Raw genomic sequence first — 27245 nt, forward strand, 5'->3', positions numbered from 1 at the left:
TTCAAAATGTTCAGCTCTAAATGTATATACATAAGAGAAACACTAACTGGGCTCAGTGGATTGTGTGTGTGTGTGTGTGTGTGTGTGTGTGCGTGCATGTGTGTGTGTTTCTAAGGAGTATGTAAAAAGAATGCTTTCCTGTTACTCTGGTGCAAAGAATGGTTCTTCACTTTGTGAGAGAAATTACCTCAATAAAGAATATCTATCCAGGTAGAAAATTGCAGAACTTTCTTCAGGTCCGTTAAAAGAGTCTTTTCCTAGCTCCTTCTGGTATGAGGTTATTTTTCTATTAAGTTTCTACATCTTACTTTAGTGTAGTAAAATGGTAACAGGATGTCATTCATTCTGTGCCTGGCTTTCCCTTCTAAACGCTGCCCCACATTCTACCTGGGAACCCCCAACCTTCTTCTCTTCTCTGAATCTAATTAAGTGGTGGAAACTTAAGTCGATGGCATTTGCTGCTGTGGCCAGGATTGGTGATCCCTGGATCTGGAACACCTCAGAAAGGGTTGTTCCTATCAGGTTTTACACAGTAATGAGTCTTGCTGAGTGCCTCAAATGGGGCTAGCAACAATGTCTTACTAGTTCCTAAAATAATTAGACTCCCACTGCTCACTCTGCTTTGCCTGGTGTTTTTAATTCTATTACGCTGCTGCAGCCTTCCAACAATCCTTAAACATTAAAACGATGAGAGGAATTGCAGTGGGAGTGCAAATGTGTCACCCTGATTTGGAAACACCCAGCACTTTTCTGACCCACTCATTCATTTCCAGGGAGTAAAGGGGTCTCAGAGGCAGCAGGATGCAAAGAAAGTGAAATAGGATGGAAGCCTGATCGACCAAAGCAGGAAAGTCCCCAGGAAAGTGTCCAGGCACCACCAAAGCGCAGCCGAGGAGAAAGGAGGAGCACAGATGACTTGACAAGAGCCAGCCTTGTAGTAAGAAGGTAAAACCCTGTGTCAGGCTTCCACGAAGCCCCACCATTCACCGTCTGCTCTTTGTTCTTCTGTAGTTCTTGTTGTAAGGTCTGGGTCCCTCTATGGAATGAGCAAAGAAGGTAAGGACCGGGCACCCTCTGCTCCTCAAAAGACTTTCCAGGGATGGTAGATGGGCTAGTAGCCACTTTGCAGATGAGAAACTGGGGTGCCAAGATACTGAGGTTTACTCAGGGCGTGTAGCTAGATCATGAGAAAGAAGTAACTAGAACCATGCTTGAGTTGTACTCTTGGTTTCCTCAATAGTAGATGAAAATGTCAAATGACAAGACTTGGGTAATTAGTTCCTAGCTGCCATCCACCTTGGGCAAACCTACAGATTGAGTTTGTTTTGTTTTGGGACAGGGTCTTGTGTGTCTCAGGCTGGCCTCAAACTTTCCATCCTTCTGCCTCAGCCTCATAAGTGCTGGGATAAAAGAACTGTTACCATATAGCTGGCTCAGAGCTGTTCTTGAGAGATCAGTTTCCTGCTTGTGTCACAGTGATCATGTTCCTACCATTACAGGTAGGCTTGTGTTAAGATGGTTCTGTTCTTATTATCAGCCTAGGAGAGGGAAATAAACAAAAGCAAAAACAACAAAAACCTCAGGTTAAAAAAAAAATCAGTATGTGGGAATTCCTTCTATAGGCCTAGAGAGACAAGTGGTGTTTTGAGGTCTCTGGCAGCCTCACAGATCTAACTTAAGGTCACAGTTTAGCCAGGACTGGATGGTTTTTCTCAAGCTGTCTTTTCTGCCACTCAAATTAGTATCATTTTCTAATACTGTGGCTGGAAGGGGAGGCAACATTACTGTAGTACCAGGATGACAGTGGAAAGGCTGATAAGTGTCTCCAGATCGCTGAGGTGAAAAAGGTCTCTTTTCAAGGTAACTGCCCTGAGAGGACCTCTTCCTGAAGGTTACCTTCCGCCCTGGAAGTCTCAGCTATCTATAGAACAGTTCACAGAAAACTCTAAGAAGCTGTGGATCTCCTATGTGGCCTTAGAATAATGGTGGAAAATAAAAGCAGAAAGATCTCTGGGTCTGCATTCAATTTTACAGTGAAACATCTTCTTTGAAAGCCATCTTCCTAATATTACAAATTGAGTATCATTTCCAGATTGCTTCTTAACGTAAAAGGACAGCAACCCAAATTTGATCTCATTATTCTACTCTGAAACAACAGTACATGCATTGGAAGAGTTAATTTGGTAACATCGATACTCATTTCCCTACCAGGGTTGTAAAAAACTGGCTGGCAGATCGTCTTTCTGTCTGCAGAATGCTTTCTGCAGTGGTGAATGTATAATGCTGGTGACAACCAAACCCATACTTGTTTAATGCCACGACAGGGGTCACTGTGAAAAGAAATCGCAGGGGAGTGCCTCAGGATGGCTCTTCCTGGCTCTTTCTCACAGATGAGGCTGGAGCAGAGTCCTGTCTTGGGGCAGTAACAGGACAGTAGCCTCTCATCTCAAGTCATACTGGATTCAGGAAGAGATTTCAATTCCTTTCAGAGACATTCTCAGCAGAGGTTTCTTTCTTTTTTTCTTTTCTTTTCTTTTTCTTTCTTTTTTTTTTTTTTGAGGGGGAGGGGAGGTTAGAAGCAACTAAGACAGTTCATGGCTAGCCAAGTCTTTCTTTGTTTCTTGGAATAAAAACTTGTCCTGAGAAGACATACCAAAGGCAGCAGAGTGACCTATTGAAATGAGAAAGGTAGGTCTTGCCACATTTTCATGATTTCAGTGATTCGGGGATGGTGGACAGCACACACACAAGACAAAGTTTGTTTACTCATTTGGCACCATGCCCAGTCTCTCATAGACAGTGGATACTTTCTTCCATGAGGTGCTTATAAAGAGTGTAAGTTAATTTTTTTCTTTATCTTTTTGAGAGAAAGCCTCACTAAACTGCTCAGACTGGCTTTGAATTCACAATTCCCCTGCCTTGGTTTCTGAGAGTTGGCATACACCTCCATGTCCATAGGATTGTCTTCTGAAGAGAATTGGCCAGCCCTCGTCTTGGAGTTCTCTCACACTACATATCCTGAGATACTTGGAGGAGACCTGTCACATGAGCAGAGATTTGACATGGCCGGGATTCTCACATAGGCATTTATGGGACTCAGCTATCAGCCAACCTCCATTGTGGTACAGGATGCTGGGCTCCGGGGCTGCCATTGAAATTGCTATGTGGGTAAGAAATGTTTAAAGTTTAGCTGTTGTGGGGAACAGGGAAAAGCTACTTTGTATCTTTGTAGTTGTTCCTTAAAATGTCACCTAGCTGTTATGAACAACAAAGTTGCCTTAACATTTCATCAGTATCAAGTCCTGCTGTGCCGTAGCAAAAGGTGATCTTCCCTAGGCATTAGGGATTTAAAGGTATGCAATAAGGTGGTGGACTCCTGCCCCGATGTAAAATTGAATACTGTAACACAGTTGATCACTTCAGGTGATGTGTCAGTTATCTTTCTCTATAGGATACTTAGGAACTACTATAGCCAGGACCCAGAAGAGATTTTACTTCATCCCAGCAAAGCCATCTTTGGCTTCTTCTAAAGAAGGATGTATTATATAAGGCTTTTCAGGCATTCCTTCATGCTTTGTGTAATTAGCCTCTCTCTAATGTTTTCTTTTTGCTTTGACCTTTAGGCCATGTGAGCAGAGAGAGAGAGAGAGAGAGAGAGAGAGAGAGAGAGAGAGAGAGAGAGAGAGAGAGAGAGAAAGATAGAGAGAGAGAGAGAGGATTGGTGCTGACAATAATGCTCCCCACCACTCTCTCTAAATGAAAATCCTTATCACTCAATGGCAAACACAGACTTAGGCTTGCAGTCATCCAAGTAAAGTTTATTATCTAATGAGCTATGCTTACTCACAGCTGATTCAGCTATCCACTATTTTCCCATTTGAGAAGTGTCCTTACTTATGTGAGTAGATTTCTGTATGAACACTCATTTATTGTATCTGTCCAATAAAAATAAAAAACCCAGCTAAGGTAATCCAGGGGCTATCAGTCATTGAGCTAAACCTGAGGTGTTGTGACCCCTTTGATGGACCTGTCTCCAAAAACCTTTATGCTACAATTCATAATAGAATAGTAGCAAAAGTACAGTTATGAACTAGCAATAAAAAACTTTGATGTTTGGGGGTGACTTCAACATGAGGAACTATATTAAAGGGTCATAGCATTAGGAAGTTTAGGAACCGCTGAACTAGAAGGCTACCTTAACAGCAGGGACTGGAAATTCTGCACAGTGCACTGGAATTCATGGGTCCCTACTGGATAAAGCACAGTGGAAAATCAAAACACACAGTCCTCTGCTCTCACAATTCAAATGAATGATCAGTAAACTACTTATTGTACTTTTGTAACATCAAAGTGAATGCTTTGTGTCAGTGATTTATTTTTCAAATCAGTTCTAGAACTGTGGATCCAATCCATCTCCAGTGTCTCCCCGCCAGCCAAATCTACTATTTGATCAAGGTATTTTTAGAGTCAGTCCAAAGTTTACTAAGAAATGAATGAATGAGTGAGTGAGTGAGTGAGTGAGTGAGTGAGTGAACGAACAAGCAAATAAATGCGGAGGCTAGAGAGAGATGGCTCAGTGGTTAAGAGCATGTACCTATCCTGTTGAGGATCTGAATTTGGTCCCAGCACCCATGTCAGGAAATGGAGTTACAACTGTCTGTAACTCCATTTCCAGGGGATCTGTTATTATGATATGTCATAATAACAATAACAATGAATGAAAAATAAGATCAATACTGGTTTGCTAGACAATGGATTTTATTCTAATTACTTTAGATTTAGGATTAACATCACAGATATGCTTTTTTTGATACACAAAGCAGAATTGATTCAGAGATGTTATAAAAACATGAAAGCATTGCAAAAGGATTATAGTCTAGCTTTCTAACATTTAGATGTAAGTCCTTTGCATTTACATAAGAGCATTTTAGGGGAGAAAATGAAACTATTACTCCTAATACATTTTTAGTATATTTATGCTCCACAAAAGCAATTTATGTCTAAATCACTGCCTTGCTAAAATAATCATTCCCAAAATACTAGAATCTTGGAATAAGATGGATAGGTAATTTAAATAGTCAACTGCCAAGATTAAAAAAAAAAATAAGGAGCAGGGTGTTGGTGGTGCACACCTTTAATCCCAGCACTCAGGAAGCAGAGGCAGGTGAATCTCTGTGAGTTCGAGGTGAGGCCAGCCTGGTCTACAGAGCAAGTTCCAGGACAGGCTCCAAAGCAATACAGAGAAACCCTGTCTGAAACAACAACAACAACAACAACAACAACAAAATAAGGCCATCACAAAGGTAGTTCCAGGCACAGCATTTTTATGATTCTTCTACAGTGTTTGGAAAAAGATCAAGAGGAAACGTTCTCACACTTTTGAGTAGGCATGGGGTAACTGGTCTACACCAAAATGTTAAAAACAGTGACTTCAAGATCAAATGAAACATGAGCTGGTTAAGAAATGGTAGAGCGATGGAAGTCACAGCTAAAGGGGCAAACAGGGAAATAAGGACTTGATCACAGGCAAAGCTGTAATAAACCTGGGGAAGACTAGCCAAAGCTAAGATTGCCTTTCAAAACATTACTCCAATGTTAATGAGAGCTTTCTGTTCTGTTTTCTCCTCATACGCAGCTCTGATCATTGCCAGATTTTAGAGGTGTGTGTTCAGAAAACAAACAAACAAACAAAAAAAAAAACAAAACAAAAAAAAAACAAACAAAAAACAAAAACCACTTTTATCCTTAAAGTTGCTAGGATTATTTAAAGCATGGCATTAGTACACAAAAAGTCTTATATACAGTTATACAATTTGGACATGTTTTTAAAAATTCACATTAAGCCATGCTTTGGTAGGGGTGAAGGGGGTTCTATCATTTCTTATGTCTCACTTTATCTCTTGAATTAAAATAATTTTATAATACATTTTTATTCTTTGAGAATTTCATGTATGTATACAATAAAATATTATCATCCCCACCATCTTCTCCCACCTCTCCAGTAGCTGCACCAACATGCCTCCCTCCCAATTTCACGTATTCTTTTTTCTTTTGATAACCCACCAAATCCAATTAGTGCTTGTCTACTAAGCCCAAATAATTAGTGAATGAGTGTGAGGTCACTCACTGGATCATGGGAAACCTACCAGTGGCCACATCCTCCAAGAATAATTACTATCCCTCCCTGAGCAGCTATTACCTGCCAATAGATCCTCAGTTAAGGGGTTAAGCCTGGAGATCACATCCCCAAGCTGCACAAGTCCTGTATCAGTAACTACACTATGAAATAATTTCTATTCAATGGATGTTTTCCCTTTGAAGGTATGCTTAGAACATCTCCTTATCTAGTGTAATATCTAGAAAAAAATGTTCTTATAAAGTTTGTGTTGCCATAAATCTCTAAGATTAAAATACCTTTCAAATTCTTTACCAACCAATGGTAGATATCCTTCAGCTGTAGAGCCTTTGGGTATACACTAGACTGCTTAGGAGAACAGAGGAAAGCCTGGAAAATAATATTTCTACAGCCACTGATCAAGTCTACCCTAAATCTATCTATACAGAGTCCTTAGATGGGAGCAGTTGTAGGCTGTTGAGAACAAGAAAATGTGAAGTGTCATCACTCACTCCCGGCCCATGTTACCCTTCTTTTTCTTTAGTTTCTATCAGTCACTTTCTCCTTATTATACACAGTTCATGCCTTATTGTGATCCCAATCTGCTTCCCCTTCCATTCTTCATGCTGTTCTCCTATATTTCTCATAGACATCCCAGATAAGGAATTTAGAGACTTATAATAGTACACTGCAGACTAAAAACTATAATTGATCCATAAAGTCATATATATAAGCACAGATTGAAAACAGATGATGACCCAGCTTTTCTAGAGAGAATTTCGGCATTAAGAAAATAAATAATTAACCAGATGCTTTTCATATCTATACCTTTACTCATGCATCCCTGCAGTTACTTGAAGTGAAGCCTCAGACAATGTATTAAAGCTTCACAATAGTGGATAAATGTTATGTATCTTGAATTTCTCTACAGGGATCCCAGCTCACAGTGTCTTTGGCTTAACCGTATTTAAAATTTAACACTTGCTTGAATTAATGAACCATCATCTGTTGTAATGCAACTACAAGTAGAACTTAGTTGATTATATATTATACAAGCTGCACATGTTATCTGGATATTAGCCAAGTATTTAACATAACACACACAAATGTATTTTGCCAAATCAATTCTCTCATTCTTCCAGTCTTCTATGGCAGATACTCAAAGAGTGATGAAGCTGTTTTTTTTTTTTTTTTGTAGAAAAAAGTGGGTACTTAAGAAGAATAATGCTTAGTAATTGCCAGCTTGCACCGGCTAAGTTTTGGAAGCATTCAGTTTTGGTGAGATGACATGATTTATGCCATCTGAGTACTGAGAGCAATGAGAGAGACCCAGATCTCAACATTTATCCCCCTTAATGCAATGCAGAATTCTTGATGGATCTTAGATAATTTAAAAAATTCGAAAGCTTTGTTATAAAGGACATTAAGAATCCAAAATAGTGGAACATATCTGTAATCCCCACACTGTGTATCGGATCCTAAGTTCAAGGCCAGCCTGGACTAAACCTGTAAGATGGCTCAAGACAATGAGAAATTTGAGTAAAGGCTATATGTTAGATTACATCAATTGTAAATTTCCAAATGAAATCTAAGAAAATACGAAAGTATTCTTCAGAAATACTATGTTGAAATATCTAGCCACATTAGCAAGTAACCTTCAAGTAACACAAAAGTGTATACATGCACACATGCACAAAAATATTGTAGAATCAATGTGTCAGTGTGTTAGCAACTGGCTGCTCCAATCTCAGGATATATGGGTGTTCACTGCTAGGACTCTTGCAAGTGTTTATGGATTTTTGAAAGGTTTCAAGAAAATATGCTCAGAACAATAAACTTAAATTCAGCCAAAATGTTAGAAGTGTCTACAGAAATACAAGGATGGAAGCATGATGCTTTAGTTAGTGTTGAAAAGTTCAACTCTTTATTGCTACCATTAGCATGATGCCCCCTGTCTCACAGGTTGTTGTGGTAAATAATTGCAGGATGGTCCCTGGTAAAAGGGGTTCTCTATGGGAACCAGAAACAAGTGAGCCTTGCTCATGAATTCACTACCATTACTATCGACTGAGATGAATGTCCTGTGGTCTGCTGAATCAAGGAATCCAGGCATGTTCCTCTGTCATCATTCACCATCTTCAGAGGCAGCCGCAGATAACTCTCCTATAGCTTAAATACCCAGGTAGGTAAAAACAGCACTATGGTAGCTTCCTAGTCCTACAGAGCAGGTGGACTCTGAGAGGGCTGAGGAAAGCCCACAATAGCTACTAAGGTCCAGGTTCAAAGCAGAGACCTGGGAAAGTAACATTAGTAGATAAACTAGACAGAAATAGAGCCGTTACCTAGGCAGCCAAAGAAAATACACAGGCTGCAAACTGCAAATCTTACAGATCAAAGCACCCATGCTTTTTACAATTCCACAATGGTGACCATATCCTGGGTCATCCAGGTTTGGGTGAGTTCTCCAGAGTGGTAGGAGGCCAAACAAACATCACCTTACAATGTTTTCTATAGTTCAGGCTCTGAATTCTTTGAAACAAGATGCCAGTATATAGTTTAAAATCTGAATCTAATCAATTCCAAACACAGGTGTAAATTAAAGACTTGGGAGCACTGATTTGAAAAGTGGGCTTTCCAGTCATCACCGATGACACAGGGTATAGAAAAGTACTCTGAAATGATGAAGACTAGACAAAGTGGATTTGAGATGTGGATTACAAATGCCGCCATCCCTACAAAGCGATAGATATTTGCTTGAATCCTATGTAGACCAGAATAGCAGGGAATAGAATGTTCCCATATGAGACTTCTGAGGTCCTGTTCACCCCTTGAGTGAGAACAAAGAACTGACCTCAAAGGTCTGGCTTATAATATCAACAGATTCCTTGTAACACCGAACAAAACAAATGATATGCCAGGCTATCTGTAGGGTGTGGAAGGAACTCAAGCCCTCAGCAGCTTGTTGTCATCTTAGATAATAACTCAAGATTAGACTCTGCCAAATGCAATATGGAAGCAAAAAACAAGAGTTGGCTCAGTTCCCCTACAATGTACTTCAACTTCGACATCTAAGAAGGCAAAATTGAAACATAACTGTGAATTATTTGCAGAAAACAGACTACTGCATAGGTGACCTATGCAAAATAGTTTTATGTTTTTCTAAAATATAAACAAATATGATTTGAGAGAGAGGAAATAATAAATAATATTTTCTACAGGCTCATTGCCTTACCCTATTCATAAAAAACAGTCTTGGTCAGAGGCACACATTTAACTGCAATGACCTGCTCTTTGTTCTTTCTTATTTCAATGCTGTAAGCAGGCATGTAGGGATATATCACGAAGAAGAATGCCATGAAGTAGAGGAAAGAAAGAGTCAGGAGATGTGTGGAAGGGCAATCTTCAGAGCATGACAGGAAGAGAGAGGGAAACCCTGGATGCCTCCAGGAGAAAGAAAGAAGAGCTAGGCAAACCAGCGGGGAAAAAAGCTGCACCACATGGATGGTAGCTGTGAGAACTTGCTGGTGAGCAACATGTACTAGCTCTGGGAGAAGGAAAAGTAAAGGGACAAGAGGTGGGGAGACAGGCTGTTCATATGTGACTTTTCATCTTTATGACTGTTAAAAGCAGTTATTATTGACTTTTACCTTTTATTAGATGATGCTACAAGTCGCTCATGCACTTAAAGGCAGAGTTGGAATCTGTATCTACATCCCTATGTCTTCAAGGTCTATGTCCATCGTATTCATTTCCTTCAGGTGGTTGAGAATGGGAGGGATATTCTTTGAGACCTGGAGTCAGTCACCAGTGAGGAAATGCTTGGTTACCCCTCCTTCTATGTCTGTTGTAGTGTCCTCACTGTCTGAATTTAGGGTGGACACCATATCATTTGCTTAGAGCTAATGAAATCATGACATGTGTCATGACAGGACCAGAGCAAGAGCTTCCATATCCCTTTTCTCTGTGGCAGTGACTGTGTTAAGAGTCCCCAAATGACCACAGCTACTGCCTTTAGCCCTTCCTGATACCACTATTGCTTAACATTAACAGTGGATAAACACTCATTGTGGGTTTTGTTATTGCCATGTAATGTACCTAACACAACATCTCAGTCTACTGTGACAGAAGATTTTAGAGTGGCTCTCCAAGAACACGGCTGCTAAGAAGCCTAATTCTGAGTAAGAGCCACATATATTGTATGTGTAATATATTCACTAAAAATTCATCTATTAATAATTAGTATAACAATCTACCAGAAAATAGAGCCAAAAATCTATTCCCTCTTGAACTTAAATTTGATGAGCTGGTAGAGTACAAGAAAAAAATCTTCAACAGAAACAAATGGTTTCTAGGGGAATAGGTGACAGGTGATAATGATATTAAAAGTAGCTTAAAGTTAAAAAACAAAGCCCATCATAGAAATTAGGGTGAAGGCTATTGGTTTTGGTTCAGAAAAGCAATACTTTTGGTGATATATTACTTATGATTTAATAAAGCTTGCTTGAAGGTTCAGGATGCAAAGCCAGCCACAAGCAATAGAAGTCAGGCAATAATGATAAATACTTTTAATCCCAGCAGCCATACTAGTTAGCAATAGAGCTAGACAGTGGTGGCAGACACCCTTATTCCCAGGATTAGAGGACAGCCAGCTGGATCTCTCTGAGTTTAAGTTCACCCTGGCCTATACAAGGATGAATCAGCCTAAAAGAGAATTAGAGCTCACGCCTTTAATCCCAACCCTAAAGAGGTATATAAAAGACAGGAGCTCAATGCCTCAGGCTGCATCCTGAGATTTATTCTCTAGCAATGTTAAGGAGAGGAAGAGGCAGAAGTCTGAGGCTTGGAGGAGAGCTCATGGGTACAGGATCAACCTTTTCAGTCTGAGGTAGAGGTAAGAGCTAGTGGCTGGCTGCTTTGCTTCTCTGATCTTTAGATTGAAGCTTGCACCCCCCAAATCTGACTCTGGTTCTTTTATTTTTAGTGTTACATGTATGTTCCAGCATTAATTCAATAAACAGCTATTAATTATGTAATACACACAGGAAAGGATAAACTATCATTATGTATATACAATTGGTGCAAATTTATTTTCCTTTTGCACTTATTCTTTGATAATTTCATACAGTATATTTTATCAGATTCTTTCCCATCCCCAAGCTCCTCCCAGATCTATACACACAACTCATACCACATCATGTTCTTTCTCTTTTTAAAAAATGAAATAAAATAAAAAATACCACTAAAAACATGGATTTTTTTGTGTGTGTTGGCGGAATACCTGTAGGCCTGGAGTGTGTTGAGATGCCCAGTGTCCCTCCATTGAAGAAAACCAATTTTCCCTCTCCCAGCAGCTATTATTTACAAATACTTCCTGGCAAAGGGTAGTACTTTGTGCCCACTTCCCATGTTTGTGCTGGGATTTTGTCTGACTTGATCTTGTGCATGTCTTGTGCATGCTGTCACAGTGTCTGTGAGTTCATGTGGTTCTGCCTTGCTGTGTCCGGCAAAGGCTGTTTCCTTGTGCACATGTTTTATACACCCTCTTGACTAAGACATCTACACAGACATGATTTGTCCTATATTATATTTACCTTACTATCTAGTCATAGGCTACTTTTCCAATATAATCCTCCCATTACATCTAAGAATGGTGTTATAGGCACACAAAACTGCTCAAAATTTCCCAGTTACTTTTTCAGTACTTATGTTTAATCTCATAATCTCCACCTACTTTCTCCATGTAAATTTCTGGCTCCCTTTTCTGTATTCACAAATCATGTTCTACATTCTCTCCATAAGTGTTCATACACTTTAGTATACTAGTTCTATCTGTGTATCTGTGTGCTGTGATGGACTGTGAATCCCCAGGTGAAAGGACCAATATTTCACTCACCTCACTACCCACAGAGCATACCTGAATAGACAAATGTTTGCTAGACAGTTGCATGGATGAATGAAATAAGAAGAAGAAAAAAAAAACTCGGAGCTTCTTGGAGACACAGACCATATTCTATTTTTATAAGCAAAAGAATATTTACTGAATGAATAAGTGATCCTTTATGAAATCATCATTACTCAGAATGCTAAGTACTCAGAATATGCATGAACTCTCCCTACTTTTTATAAAGAATTTATTTGTAGCAATAAAATTAAGTTTTGAGATACAGAGTAAGAGCTACACATGCATCCTCACAACCAATTGTGTTTTTCATTAGTGACTAATAGATCTGAGATTATGTCTGGTCAATCATTGACAATAGCTAAGGAAGAAATGGAAGGGTTTGCTTGTAAAGTAAATGGAAGGGAATCTCACAATGTGAATACAGCAGATAGTGGTCTACTAAGGGCATCATTCTGTATTTTTGAATTTAAAATTGGGGATCATAGCCACTTCTTCATTTGTTTCCCACCAGAAGCTGAATTCAGTCTCTTACCTTCTTTAAGTGACCTTTTTTAGTAATAATTATAGGCTAATATTTATCAGAGCCTTTCATTACTGTTTACAATAATATCAATTTAAAAACAATAAACTCCATAATACACATTTTATTCTAACCTAGACCGAGTTTATATCTTAATGTGAGACAATAGATGAGAAATTGACAGTTAATAACGGATCTATCAATGGCATAATGACATGGTAACAGTCCAGAGCTTTGCCATACTCATGCTATTTTGGGCTGGGTTGTACCATTTCAAACTAGAGATGCTGTTAAATGGACATGGTTTCTTGAATGTTAGGAACCAGTCTCTCTCTCTCTCTCTCTCTCTCTCTCTCTCTCTCTCTCTCTCTCTCTCTCTCTCTCACACACACACACACACACACACACACACACTCACACTTCTCACTGCCAAACTTGGCTAAATGATAAACTGGATTCAAAGTATGAGCATGAGCATGGTCACATCCCTAGGGAATTCCTGAAGAAGGAATCCTGGTGTTAGGAGACAGTTGGACTCAGAATGCTACACCCTGTGGTCACATCTCAAACATTAGAATCAGAGCTAAGGACGGCAGACTCTGGCTTTGTATCATGCCATCCTGGAATAGTCAGTGAATGACCAGATACTTCTTGAATTTAAATCAAGGACAAGTCATATATGCTTGCCCAGGACTTTACCTAAGCCTGTCTGGGTCCTTTCCATGGGCATATTGTCCGAAAGGAATCCTGCCTATTCATGCAATCACAGCTTGAGCACCTCTGCTGGATTTTCTAGTCTATGAAGTAACCAAAATGCTTTGTTATTTTTCCTTTAGCTTTCATTATGAGCAATGACAAAGGAAAACAAAATTTGAGCTTATGATACCTTATATTAATACAGTCCTGTGATAATACAATATGAATACAATATGATTCACTCTTGCTGTTTCTTTCTGATGTTAAACATAAAAATCACTGTACAAAATAGGAATGGTAAAAATATAAGTGCAGGGAAAAGAGTGAGTTTAGAACTATTATCCAATGAACTCCAAATTGATCCTGCTGGAAATAGAGGCTGGATGAGAGAAATTTTTACCTGAGATGGGCTCATCTTTCACTCTTATAATGAATAACCCTGAGGTTACTCAGTAACTCCCTCGCAGGATCAATCATGGTGACCTATCATCTCCATCGCTCATCTACCTCATTAAGTAGAATAAAGGAACACAGGAAGAGGAATTCAGAAAGCCTGCAGATGAATCCACTGGTGGCATGCACAAGAGCATGGTTGTTATCTCAACATCAGACACACTCGTTGTGCACATCACAAACGTCTAGTAACCATGGTACGCTGAACTGAGCAAGAGCAAGGGAGAGCAGAATCCAGCTCACCTTACACCAAGCTTCCTCAGTGACAGCCACAAATGTGCTCTGAGCTGCTTTTCAAAGAACTTTGTATTTTGAAGGAGAATAAAGATAAAAAATAAGTCCCTCACTACCACCCTGCAACTCAAAACATAAAGTGGAATACTCTACCTACTTCCTGGAGCTCAGTGGCCCCAGAGTATAAGTGGAGGGCAAGCTTTTTCTCCATCTCACTTTGCCCAGCATTTGAAGGTGATCAGGTTGTAATACCACCAGGCAACTTCACCCACAGGCACCTCAACTTGCTTTTGATAAAGGTTGTGCCTTGTGTATAAGTGGTAGGTGGGGACAAGAAGCTTCTCCAGTAAAAACTAAGCATATTCAGTTACAGACCGATATACAAAACCACTTAATCTATAGTCTAGTTGGCCGGCTAAGACAATTACAACATGCTGTGTTGGGCAGCAGGATGGCACAAAAAAGCAAATATTTTAAGAAAAGACTCAACAATCTTGCCTCTTTTCCATTGTCTGAACAATGAATCAGAGCAATAGAAAGTGAGAAGCACCCTAGAATATACATCCTTAGGAGTGATTCCTGGGTGACTGCCCATTCTCTTTCTCTGAGTACCTGCAAGGGGAACTGCCTCTAATACAATGGCTTTGACCTTCTCTAAGCATCTGGTCATGAGACAAGACCAGTCGAAGTGAAGTGTTTCATCAGAACCTTCCCCCCAAGAAAATAAAGCGGCAGAGAAAAACGAAGGACGTTAAGAAATAGACCCAGTCATTGGAACCTGACACCAAACCTGAGTGAGCCCACGGGACCAGACATCTGGCCACGCAGGGCGCACAGGCGTAGTCCTGGTCTTCCACAAGATGTGTCTGTGAATGAATGTGTCTCTCTGCCCATTGCTTATTCTTCTGTCTTAATGAGAATTAAAACATTTGCCCATAATGCGCTCACCTTTCTCTTGCCTGTAAGGCATAGGGCTGCAGGCAGAGTCTCCTATCCTGGGAAAGGTTTGAGGGTGTGTTACTTACCCAGAGAAAGCTCCGCAGGGAGGCGAAGTGTTCAGCGCAGGGAAAAACTTATCCGGATTTGCAGCCACTGAAAGAAAGGCGAGAAGACTCAAGGGAATACAGCACAGAGCAATGCCAGCCGTCAATGTGCTCCTGGCGACTCCCCAGTAAGGAACAGATGACCCTAGAAATAAAGAAAAGCTCTCTCACACACTGCAAAACCCACACAAAAGGCACCAGAAACATATTACAAAAGTGTACACTATCGGCAGGGGAATTAACCTTTGCAGGGGCAGACTGGAGGGCAGACTTTCCCGACTCCCTGTGCAAGAAACTAGGCAGGTCATCCCGGGGCCAAGGACATTGGCTGCCGGGGCCCCAGGTGGATCCAGCTGTAGCTGGCTGAGTGAGAGCAGGGCTGCAGGGCCTGCTTCAGGACCCCAAGGATGCCTCCAGCTACGAAAAGGAGATTCTTAGGTGTTTCCCAGCAAGGAGCCAAACCTCAAATAGTCCCAGGAGAGTCGGGAATAAAGAATCCCGCAGCTAAGGGATTCCACTGCCGAACTAGGCGAGACATCCGGTGGCCCCCTCTGGGGAGGAGCCCACTGCCATTGCTCATCGCCCTCACTTCTCAGCCCCCCACTACTGTTCCCGGGCTCACTGACATGCGAATCTGGACTCTGGTGTTGGGGTGGGGCGGCGGCCCTGTCTTGGCGATGCGCGCCCACACGGCAGTCCCAGGGAATGCACCGCGCGAGGACGCGGTGCTCGATCAGAGTGCACGGGTGACGGGCGCAGTGGGAGTGGGCACCCGGCTGGCTGTGCCCCGCTCTGCGGCGTCCCTCCGCCCTCCGTGGCCGCGCGACCAATGACTGAGAGCCGGGCCCACTCCCAGCCGCCTGGCATCAGGGGCTCTTGGGCGCTAGGACAGCACCAGGCTCTGACGAGGGAGGAGCTTACACCATGGTTGGAGGATGTGGAGGCGTTTGCGGGGAGCCCCATCTGGGGAAGGCAGGTGTGGTGCGGTGAACTTTTCTGGGGTTATGTGATGGGGCTGAGGTTTCTTTTAGGAGCAGGGGGAAGCATCTCCTTCCTTCCAAAGTCCAAAAATTTCTCCTCTTTTATGAGTCCCGTGTAGCCCCTACTCCCAAAGAAGAGCTGCGCCAGGACGTTGCCTCCTCCTATGATGAATTTCACCTTAGACTCACCACCACCTCCTCCACTACCCCCACCTCCCCCACCCTGGTCCCGGTAAGCCTTTCTCCATAATGCCCTCTCAGTCCTCTGAGAAATCACCCAATTACGGAATAGTACCACCGTTTCTATGACTGCTAGTCACAGATAATCATAAAACTCTCCCAGGACAACTGTCACCGTCATATAAAGGAACTCTGAAATGGGAGCCTTCCACACCTGGGTTTCTTTAGAAATCGGTTCCTTTTACTCAGTCATTCAAGAATCCAGTTAGCTTCCTGGTCTGTGTGAGGTCTGAAGCACCGAGTCCTGGGAAGTGTTGGTTACTTTTTATTGATGGATTTCTATCCCGAGAGCCATTTTTCTTTGTCTGGAAAGCAAATCAACAGAGCACCAGGATGCCAGAGTCTCTATGACCACATGCACACCGTTGTTCACCAGTGCTCAGCACCTGGACCACACTACTTCTGTCCATGTTCCATGTTGGTTTTCCAGGTAGAGACAGGTAGTGAGCTAAACTCTGAGGCACCACTGTGAGTAAAGACCATGCTGTGTCTCTCCTCCTCCTTGCCCAGAGCATGTGAGATTTTTCTATGTGGTTCTGCATGTGCCTCATCTAAAATGCAGGAGTGGACCTGGATCTGTAGCTCAGTTGGTAGAGTGCTTGCTTAGCCAGAGAAGATTCTGGATTTCATTCCTAGTACCGTATAAATTTGGCATGGTGTCACATGCTTATACTCCCAACACTTCAAAGGTGGAAGCAGGGGATCAGAATTTCAAGGCCATCTGTAACTAGCCAGTATTAGGGCAATCTTGTCTATTTGAGACTCTACCTCATTTAAAATAAGTTAAAAACTCAAGAGGGTCTAATAAGCTGTGAGGGCAAGTTCAAGGAAGTTTCTCTTCTAACAGTTGTACTCCAAAGCTCGCCTACTTTGTGTTTGTTCCCTTGCTTTTGAGACAAGGTCTTACTGTAATACCCCGGTTGGGCGGGAACAGCCTGTGTAGCCCACACCAACCTCAGAATGAGGATTCTTCCTCAGCATCCCAAGTGCTGGCATTATTGGTGTGTACCACCTGCCTGGTTGGTAAACCTCACCCGCTTGTTCCTTTGCCACTTCCACGAGTTGGGATGCATCATCTCCCTATGTGCTGGTTGGTTTCTTTGTCATCTTGACACAAACTAGAGTCACCTAAGGAGAGGGAACCTCAACTGAGAAAATGACTCCATCAGATCTGCCTATGTGCAAATCTATGGGAACATTTTCTTGATTGTTGATGTGAAAGGGCCTAGCCCACCGTGGACAGTGCCACCCCTGAGTAGGTGATCCTAGGATATGTAAGAGGACAGACACACTGAGTGAGCCAATAACCAGTGTTCCTCCATGTTCTTGTTTGAGTTCCTACCCTAACATCCCTTTATGATAGACTGTAAGTCATAAATCATTTTCTCTCCAAATTACCTTTGGTCATGATGTCTGTCCCAGCAACTGTGAAGCAGACTAAAACAGCTTCCTGTCCAGTATTTAGTAAATTCTACCTTGCATTTTCACTTATCTTCTTCCTGAGCAATAATATCCATTACATTGGGTTGTGATACACAGGAATGTTTTACCACTGAAAAAGAGGTTCTCTATGCCTCCTAAAATCATGCCATGAGCCAGTTGACTTTTCATACACATCACTTGGGAAACTCTGAGGACTCAGAGAGGAGAGTTAAGTGTAACGAGTATGGTTTTTCCACCCGCTGCCCTGTCTTGTTCTGCCACCCAGCCAGCCCCAAATAATACACTGAGACTCTGTATTTGATATTATACTGTTGGCCAGTTACTACTTTCTTATCGGCTAGCTCTGTCTTAAGTATTAACCCATTTGTGTTAATCTATGTATTTCCACGTGGTCTTCTTACCCGGAGCCGGCTGCCGCATACTGCTCTCTCCGGGCTCTCCATCTTGACTCCTCCTTACTACTTCCTATTTCCTCCTTGTCTCCTAGTCCCTCCTATCTTCCTTTTCTATTGGCCAACAGTGCTTTATTATTAACCAGTATGAGAAACATATATACATAATGGCATCTCCCATCAGTTAAGCCTGTCAGCCTTCAGGACAGCTGTCCTCAAACATCTTTGTGTCTCAGATATCTAGCCCAAGACACTGTAGTCTACTTCCATACCCCATGTGGTTCTAGTTCAGGGTCTCCATTGATAATCCTGCAGAGGTCCAGTAAGATTCAGAGAGAGAGAGAGAAAGAGAGATGGGGGAGAGAGAGGGACACGGACACACACACACACACACACACACACACACAGAGAGAGAGAGAGAGAGAGAGAGAGAGAGAGAGAGAGAGAGAAAGAGAGAGAGAGAGAGAGAGAGAGAGAGAGAGAGAGAGAGAGAGAAGGGCTGGTTGGTTCCTGGGGCTTCTCTCTCTCTCTCTAGACTGACATAGCTGGCTTCTTTTCTTATGATGGCTTTAAGCAGGAGACATAAAATTGTCATTTGATCCCAGTTGGAAGCTCTGGGAGAAATTGCTGCATGCCTTTCCCCTTAATTTCCCCTAGATTCTGGCTACCCTTGTGGTTCTCAGCTTGTAGGCAGATGGATCACTCCAGTTGCCACCCATCTTCATCTTCTCTGTGTTTTTTCTCTTCTGAGGATAGTTTTATTAGCTCCACGTTCCATCCCATCTAGCAAGACAACATTTGAGAGTTTTAACCAGAGCTTCAGATGTCCTCCAAGCACACATTCATATGTTCTAGCTGAACATATATTTTGGGATGAGATCACTCACCCCATTGTAGATGGTTAGTTATCCAAGTTCTTTGCTTTGGGGCTAGGACATCCTTCCTTCCCAGTTTGACGTAGGCAAGTTCTATCAATGTTAGGGTTTAGCTCTTTATCAAAGTCAACTTGCTAACATTCCACATGAAAAAAGAAAGGGGCACTCAAATACGACTAAGGGAACACATGCCAGTGTGTCATTTGTATATAACTCTTCTTTGCTCCCTTTCTTTGATTTAAAATGGATTGATAACTTCACCCTCAATTTTAAGTGATATACAATTCTTCTATTGCTTCCTCTGACAGTGAAGAAGTAGATAGTTGGCTGGTATGGGAATCAATGCTCTTCCTCCTCCTCCTCCTCCTCCTCTTTCTCCTCCTATGTACAAATATCTAGGAAATGTTAACTGTCAAGTTTACTTACGGGGTCCCCTTTGAATGTTGGCAAGGCAGTACCTGAAGGGGATTTGTAAGCAGACTCTGGAGACATAGTTTCTGGTGAGCTTGAGGGGCTAGCCTTTCACTCAATTCAGTGTTATTAGGGGAGAAATGGGTGTTGAAAACATGGGGAATTTGGACTAATAAGCATCATTAAAGCCTTACACTGTCACTTAATATGTATGTGATGGCAATGTAACTTAATTTTTTATATAAACTCTTGAAGCCTCATTTTCTTGATCTACAAACTGAATAGAGTAGTATCTGTTTTATGAAATTATTGTCAGGGATGTTTAATGTACATACTTGCAAAATGGTACCAACATACCTGGTTCTTAGCTACAGCTCGGAATATAGTGCATACTTAAAATAGTACCTCTGGGGTGAGAGAAATGGCTTAGTGGTTAAAGCATTGGCTGCTCTTGCAGAGGTCCTGGGTTCAGTTCCTAGCACCCCATCTGTAATTCCAGGGAATCTGATGCCCTCTCTTTTGGACTCTATGGGGTTGCACACATGTAGCACACACAAATATGTGCAGACAAAATACTCATACATAAAGTAAAAGCTTTGAAAAAAAATTCACCTTTTTTTCCTTGCTACTATCAAAGCAACATTGAAAGTTCTTTCATCCATTCACTAATATTCTTCTAGGTTGTCAGAATCATCCATGTTCTATTGCTTTCCGACTCTGTTCCCCTTGATGCACCTCCCCCACATCTGCCTTCCCTTTCCTGCTCCCACTTTTCAGTCTTCAAGCACTTTCCTCATTCCATCTACCCCAATTTCCGAAGAGTGTTAAGAAAACATAACTAAGAAAATTATAGATCGTAACTATCGCGGTAAATAAGGATCAGGATAAACAAATAGGCCGAATAGATGTTTATTCAGGGAGAAATAACTTACAACCTAGACAGATGAACACCAGGAAATTCAACCCGATCCTCGCCTGTCCCAGTCACGCCAGAAAAAGAGCGCCTTTCCTTGCCCCCTCCTACCTCCTTCCACAGGTCACTTCCGCCCGTGGCTCCACCCCCAATGGGTGTGGTCAGTGCCAGAGAAGGACTATCTCACTACACATAACAATTTTTATGATGTGTCAATATGTCTTTTCTGCTGTTTAAATCATGGTGTTCTCCAAAGCATGGAGAAATTTATGTCATCCAATGTTACAGAAAAATTCCTGGTCTACGAGTTCTATTAAATCCAATAGGTTTTTTGGGCCATCTACTATCCTCCAGGAATTAAGGAAATCAGAACAAAGGAAACAAAACACAAGCCCTAAAATTCATATGCATTAGCCCAGAAAGACAGACATGCCATAAATACATGCTTTGAATGACCTTGTTTGTATGCATGTTTCATGGTACATGTGAAAGAAATTCCTGTATAGTTTTGACTGAGACACTCTCTTGTCTTAGTCAACCAAAATGTCCTCCCTACCCATGGTTATGTCTGAGTAGCCACATTCTCCTTCTTGAGTAAGCTAGCTGCACTTGTAACAAAAAGACAGTCATATCTGACTTACTGTAATTGACATATTCACTTTTTTTTTTGTAGCTTTGCCCTCCTACTACAACTCCACTGCTTGAGATTTGGTGGTAAGTGGAACCCACGTCTCAATGATAAAGTTCAAGAGGCCATGTACTCTTTCTACCTCTCAACATGTAATTTCTGGTAGAGAGCCTATGATCTAGACTTGGCAGTGTAATATATATTCCTTAGCCCTGGAGTTGGGAGGTGGTCATGCAGGCGGCTTCTAGGACCAGCTCCCTCTGATGTTACTTAAATCAATGTAGCTAGCATTGCAGCACCATCCAGGGCACAGAGATGGTTAGTGACTTGTGGTTCTAGTGTCCAGGGATCAGCTCCAAGACACGGCTCTTACTATTGTGATGGCAGGAGACTCCCCCTCTGCTAATTCATGGGTGTGATTCTTCTGGTCTTCTCTTTGTTTCTATTCATGTGTCTACATCTCTGATCATTAAAACACACAGGCAAATTGATTTCTGTCACTGAAACTGATAATACCTTTGGCTAAAGACTGGAGCAGGATGTACTTTAACAAGAAAGAAAATTAACTGATTCAGGTAATTTCTCTTCTTACGGTATTTGAGTTAGAAATTAGGATGTGTTCATTTGCATCTAGAACAGATGCTTAAAAACTCACACACTGAGGCTTTGGGACAGACAGCACAGCTCGGTGTAGGCTGAAATCCTAAATAGAGATTACAGATGAGAAAAACTGCCTGGCTTGGTGACACATGCCTTTAATCCCAGCACTTGGGAACCAGAGGGAGGCAGCCTGGTCTACATAGGGGTAGCCAGGATTACAGAATGAGACCTGTCTCAAAAAGAAAAGTTGTGAATTAGCCAAGAACAAAGTCCATGCTGAGAAGAAAAAGGGAAAACAGAAGTACATGATAGCAGTGGGGCCAACAGAAATCAGAGCCTAGCGAGGGAATGAATGAGTCACCCTTTCCCAGCCTCCAAGCTAAAGCCCACTAGATCTTCCTGGAAGCCTGAAATGTTTTCCTATTGTGAACTACATTTGCATTTCTAGGAAGTTGAACAGCTCTGGCTATTTGTGAGTTCCCATTTGCCCTTATTTGGGCACATGTCTTCCACAACTCTCCAGTTATATGAGGCAATTAGGTAATGTTCTATCCTATATGTACCATCTCAAAAGCTACAGACTAGGTCTCTGCAAGTGGCTGTCGTAAATGGTTAAGCTCTGTAAAATGGCTGTCTGGAATTGCTGGTGTGCCCTCAACTTGTTATTTGACTAGACATCTCCAACATCAGAGCCTGCATCTGAGGTGAACAGTTGTGTTCACAATTTGTGTTCCACAGGAAGCCCCTCTTAAATGGTGCTCTATTCCACGAAGGGAAAGAAGGGCATGGAGGCTTTTCTTCCCCTCAGTATTGACCATTAGCAACAGAGATCTGATGATCCAGTGCTTAAATGTGAACTTCCATATGGCCAGTACTTGGGGGAATGAACTGGGCAGAGGGCAGGGCAATTGGACAAAGAGCAGGAAAATATTCAGACTATGAACTGGTAGAAAATGACAGTGAGAGATCTTTGCAGCAATCTAACAGGATGTCCTATGGTATAATTCCCCAAGAGAAGGTCCTAGTTGGAAGCACTGTGTGAGGGGTACCAGAAGGCTGTGGAGCCAAGATAGTGGCCATGGCAGGTGGTAGACACTAATGCCAAACACCCTCACCCTCAGTCTGTTTGCTTGGACTTGTATCATGTCCTTCATGCTCCAACTCCTGCAAGAAGCTGAGATGGGCTACAGTGGACAGGGGCCAGTAAGCATGCTGTCTGACCACTCAGAGACCCTGCTTAGTTACTCCAGCAGTAGCTGTGGTTTACGGTTAATTACGTGAATCTATGACTTTCATAATAGTGCCCTCTTCCAATTTATGACAAAGACAGTATCTCATGTCCCAACCAGTCAGTGGACTGTATACAGTTCAGGGAGACAGTGATTTTATTAATGAGGCTTCAAGTAGGAAGCATCCACTGTGTGAAGGTAGGGGAGGGATATTAAAATATTGTTATCGAAAAATAATCCTCAAGGAGATATATTATCCCTAAGGAAAAATATCCTGTGTTTATTTTTCAAAAATAAACCTAAAGGTATCAGAGACTTTTGAGTTCCTTCCTTCCTTCCTTTCTTTTTTCCTTTCTTCCTTCCTTCCTTTCTTCTTACTTTTCTTCCTTCCTTCCTTCCTTCCTTCCTTTCTTTCTCTTTTCCTTCCACGGTGGGTAGACTTGTTCTTGGAAGTGCACTGAGTCACATTAGGGTGCAGATGAGAGAAAGACACTGACACATAAACATGGATATATCTTATAAAAGAATCATCTCAGTGAGACTTGTGTGGCTAGATATTGTGCAGTTGGTTGTAGATCAGTCATGAGCAATGTTAGTCACTGATGGGGACCTCAGTGCAACCTTGGCATCTCTGTGTTGTGGCTACTGAACTGAATCTATGTACAACTTTGGAAATGATGCTTGAGACAGATTTTCATCATTTTCAATTGCTCTGTGGGAGCCTCATAGTCCATTATGTGCTTCTCAGAGACAGGTTTTCCTTGTTGTGGTTTTGCTGTGTCCTTATAGTGAAAGGGTATTGTGGTTGGGAAACTAAATTGAAAGCTTTTGCAAGAAATTTGGAGTGTAGCAGGACAGAACTAGAAGGGCAAGAGATATTGAAATCTTTCCAAAATGTTGACTTTGAGAGTCATCATTGTCTGGCGAGAGCTTTGTTATCCACTGTTCCTCAGACTCTCCTGGGGAAAAATATCTGTAAAGAAAGTTGTCAGTGTGACAAAAATGCTTTAAAGAGTATAAGAGTTATAATGCTATGCAACGTGGGCATCTTCACGAGAGAAATGAGAAAGTTCTAAGCCAGGTACAGTTGCTGCATACTTGGCCTGCATACAAAGGACTCCTTTGCCAGAAATGTGTGTAGCTTTGATCCTTGGACACCCATCTGTCTGGGAATATACACATCTCAGCAAAGTGTCAGGAGAAAAAAAACACCTGGACTCTCATTTTCTCAGCAGTCAGCATCAGTCACCCCAAGGGATTCACAGTTGTATAATTACCTTGTTTGTTTGTTTTTGTTTTTTTGAAACAGGGTTTCTCTGTGTAACAGCTCTGACTGTCCTGGAACTCTCTCTGTAAATCAGTCTGGCCTCAAGCTCACAGAAATCTACCTGCTTCTATCTCCTGAATGCTGGGATTAAAGGCATGCACCACCACTGCCCAGCATGAACTATTTTTTAAACACATTCTTCAAAAGAGTTCAAGGAAGTCTTTCTTTCTTCCTTTCTTCTTCTCTTTCTTTCTTCTGAAAAAAGCTTTGTCTATTTTAATTACTATAAAATGCATACATATATGAATATGTTGCATATTATTCATTCATATGCAAAAGTTTCTTTGGGTACATTTATTTCTTCCTAAATATTACAAAAATTATATATCTTAGTAAATTTTAACACATAAAGGTTAAGGTGTAATAGAAGAAAAATAAAATTCTGTAAATTTTGATGTGGTCCAGAATGTTTACATTTTTTCATGTACTTACTTCTTTATTTTTTATTTTATATACCAATTCCAGTTCCCCCGCCCCCTCTCTTCCCCCACAACCTCCTCTCCTTCCACTCCTCAGAGGGGTAAGGCATTTAAGGAAGTATTTCTAAGGAAAGTAAATGTAACTAAAACGTTTAATTAAGACTGGCCAGTCAGCCAGGTGTGGTGGTACACACACCTTTAATCCCAGTACTCAGGAGGCTGAGGCAGGCAGATACCTGTGAGTTCCAGGCCAGTCTGGTCTTCATGGTAAACTCCAGGACAGCCAGGGATACACAGAGAGACTTTGCCTTGAAAAACAAACACAAGCAACTGCAACACGACAAACAGAAAGCATGAGCAGCCATACTACCATCTTCACCCTTGCTTTGACCTGCAGTTGACTGAAAGTACTTTGCAAGCTAAACTTCAGAAGTACATTTATTTTCTCATCAGCTCTTATTTGATACCTCCCGTGAACAAGGGGTTGTCTAGGAGACAAGGTGACAAGTAAGACACGCATATACAAGAGTGGCTGTGGTCAGCATGAGCACTTCAAATCTGCCTGAAAATGCCATCCATCTTTTGACTTTTCCACTTATCACCAGTATGCAGATTCTCCCATACTGGCTCTGCCTTTTTTTCTTCTTCTTAAAAACCAGTCAAGCTGACACCTCATTTTTCCCCATCTTCTTGCTGTGCTCTTTCCCTCTGCCTCTCTGTCTCCTTCCCTCCTTCTTCGTCCCTCCCCTTCCAAGCCTTCAAACAACAGTGTTTCTTCAACATCACCAGGTGCATATGGTCAGCATTCCTGCTGCTTTTCTTGCCCGATCACCCCTGTGCTCCCCACTTTCCTCCATTCTCAGCTCGTGCTCCAGTGCCCATCATCCCAGGAACCTTCCAAGCAGGTGAGCATCAGCACAGGATGACTAGCAAGCTGAGAATGTTGCAAAGACACTTCTAAGGAAGCTCACAGGTCCTGTCAATTATTTTCAAGTTGATATAAATGAGAATTCATGGGCATTTATATTACCACTTTGCTGCTGCATCTGAGAAAGGCACAGATGTCTCCTCCACCCAAAGTCCTACTACTGCATATCCAATGTGCTGTCAAACCTTTAGCATGCTACATAAAATTATGCCACCGTATTATTTAGAGGAAAGTTTTCTTAAAACTAGCTAACTTAAAATCTTGAGACTTAACATATTTCCTTCTTTCCTATGGATTTTTCTTAAGGAGAAATAGTCTATTTTTGTCATTTCTAATGTTCTAAATTCAGACATTGAATAGAATACTGTAGAAAGAAGAACAATAGTTTTGTTTAATGGTTTTGGCTCCTTTTTCTTCACCCCATCTGCAATAAATGTTTAGTTCTGAAATTTGAAACAAAGAGGGAACCTTCAAGAAATGCCAAAAATCAACACCAGATTCCTATACACTTGAAATTTTTAACTTATCTATTCAACATACTCCCCTTTGATATGTTTAACAAATCCAATTTGAAAATTTTAAACAATTACAGTTACAGAATAATTAGAAAGATGTTGGCAGAGGGCTCCTGTTTCACTCACAACCTCCACCCCCTTTAAGTTCTGCTAGTGACATCCTACATTGTGAAGGCATCTTCATCACAATTAACAAAACAATTAGTGTTCCCATCTTAGTCATGGGTCATGTTTTATTCAGATTTTCACAGCTTTTAATAGGTATCAGTCTGGACTGCATCCAGAGGACCATATTACATTCAACATCCTGTCTCCTTAGTCTATTTTTGGCTGGGTTGTTTCTTTAAAATTCTTTTGTCTTATGACCTTCCCAAACTAGAGCAGTACTGGCTAGAATTTTATCACTGTCCTTTCATAGGCATTTGTCTGCAGTTTTTCCTATGGTTCAACCAGTTAGATTTTAGGAAAGACCCCAGGGGCCACCATCATCACATAGACTGCATTTATCAGCTCCAACTTTGTTAGCTCTGCTGAGGTGGTGTTGGGTGTTGGTCTCCATGTACAATACTCTAAAGTTATTGCTGTGGTTGACAATGGTAAAAACCCTCCTAGAGCTTGTAGTTAGCTGAAATAAGAAAAAACCTTTAAAATACCTGAATAAAATAAGTTCATATTGTTGATTCTTACCAATCAGTGGCATGCTTTGTATGACCAGTAGTTTTTGAAGGTTGTTCTATTGCTTGCTTGATTTGGGCTTTTAAAGAAAGGGTCTTGGGCAGCTGTCCAGGAACTTACTGTGAAGCCCAGCTGACCTCAAACTCACGGTCATGTCCTAGTTTCAGTGTCTCAAGAGCTAGGATTATAGGTGTGACCTACTACCCCCAACTCAAAAATTATAAGCTAAAATTTTTATGTACATGAATTCCTAAGATATTTTTGAGAAGACAAATCTCCCTTATATACATTCCAATTTTGGTAATAATCTTATGTTACAAATATTTAACAATTTCTTCTTAGTAATAACAAATACTACTGTAGTTGTTTGGTGGTTGGTTTTATAAGATCAGAGGAAGTCAGAATTTATTGCTAGAAACTTCTACAGTGAAAACATTAATGGAAAATTATATATTTTCATTTACTTGATTTTATAGAGACAGGGTCTCTCTAAGAAGTCCAGATTGGCCTTGGTTTCATGACCCTCTTGCTCAGGCAGGGGATTTCAGATGCTGGAATTATGAGGCATGAGCCACCAGGACTGGCTCAGAACTCTGATGTTGTGTTAATTCTTGAATATTTATTTCAGACAAGATAAGAAACAAGCTAGATGCATGTATAGAAGACACAAAGGAAACCATTAGCATTTCAATATTCTCTTCATTTTA

Source organism: Phodopus roborovskii, unplaced genomic scaffold, assembly GCF_943737965.1.
Source record: "Phodopus roborovskii unplaced genomic scaffold, PHOROB, whole genome shotgun sequence".
Lineage (NCBI taxonomy): Eukaryota > Metazoa > Chordata > Mammalia > Rodentia > Cricetidae > Phodopus > Phodopus roborovskii.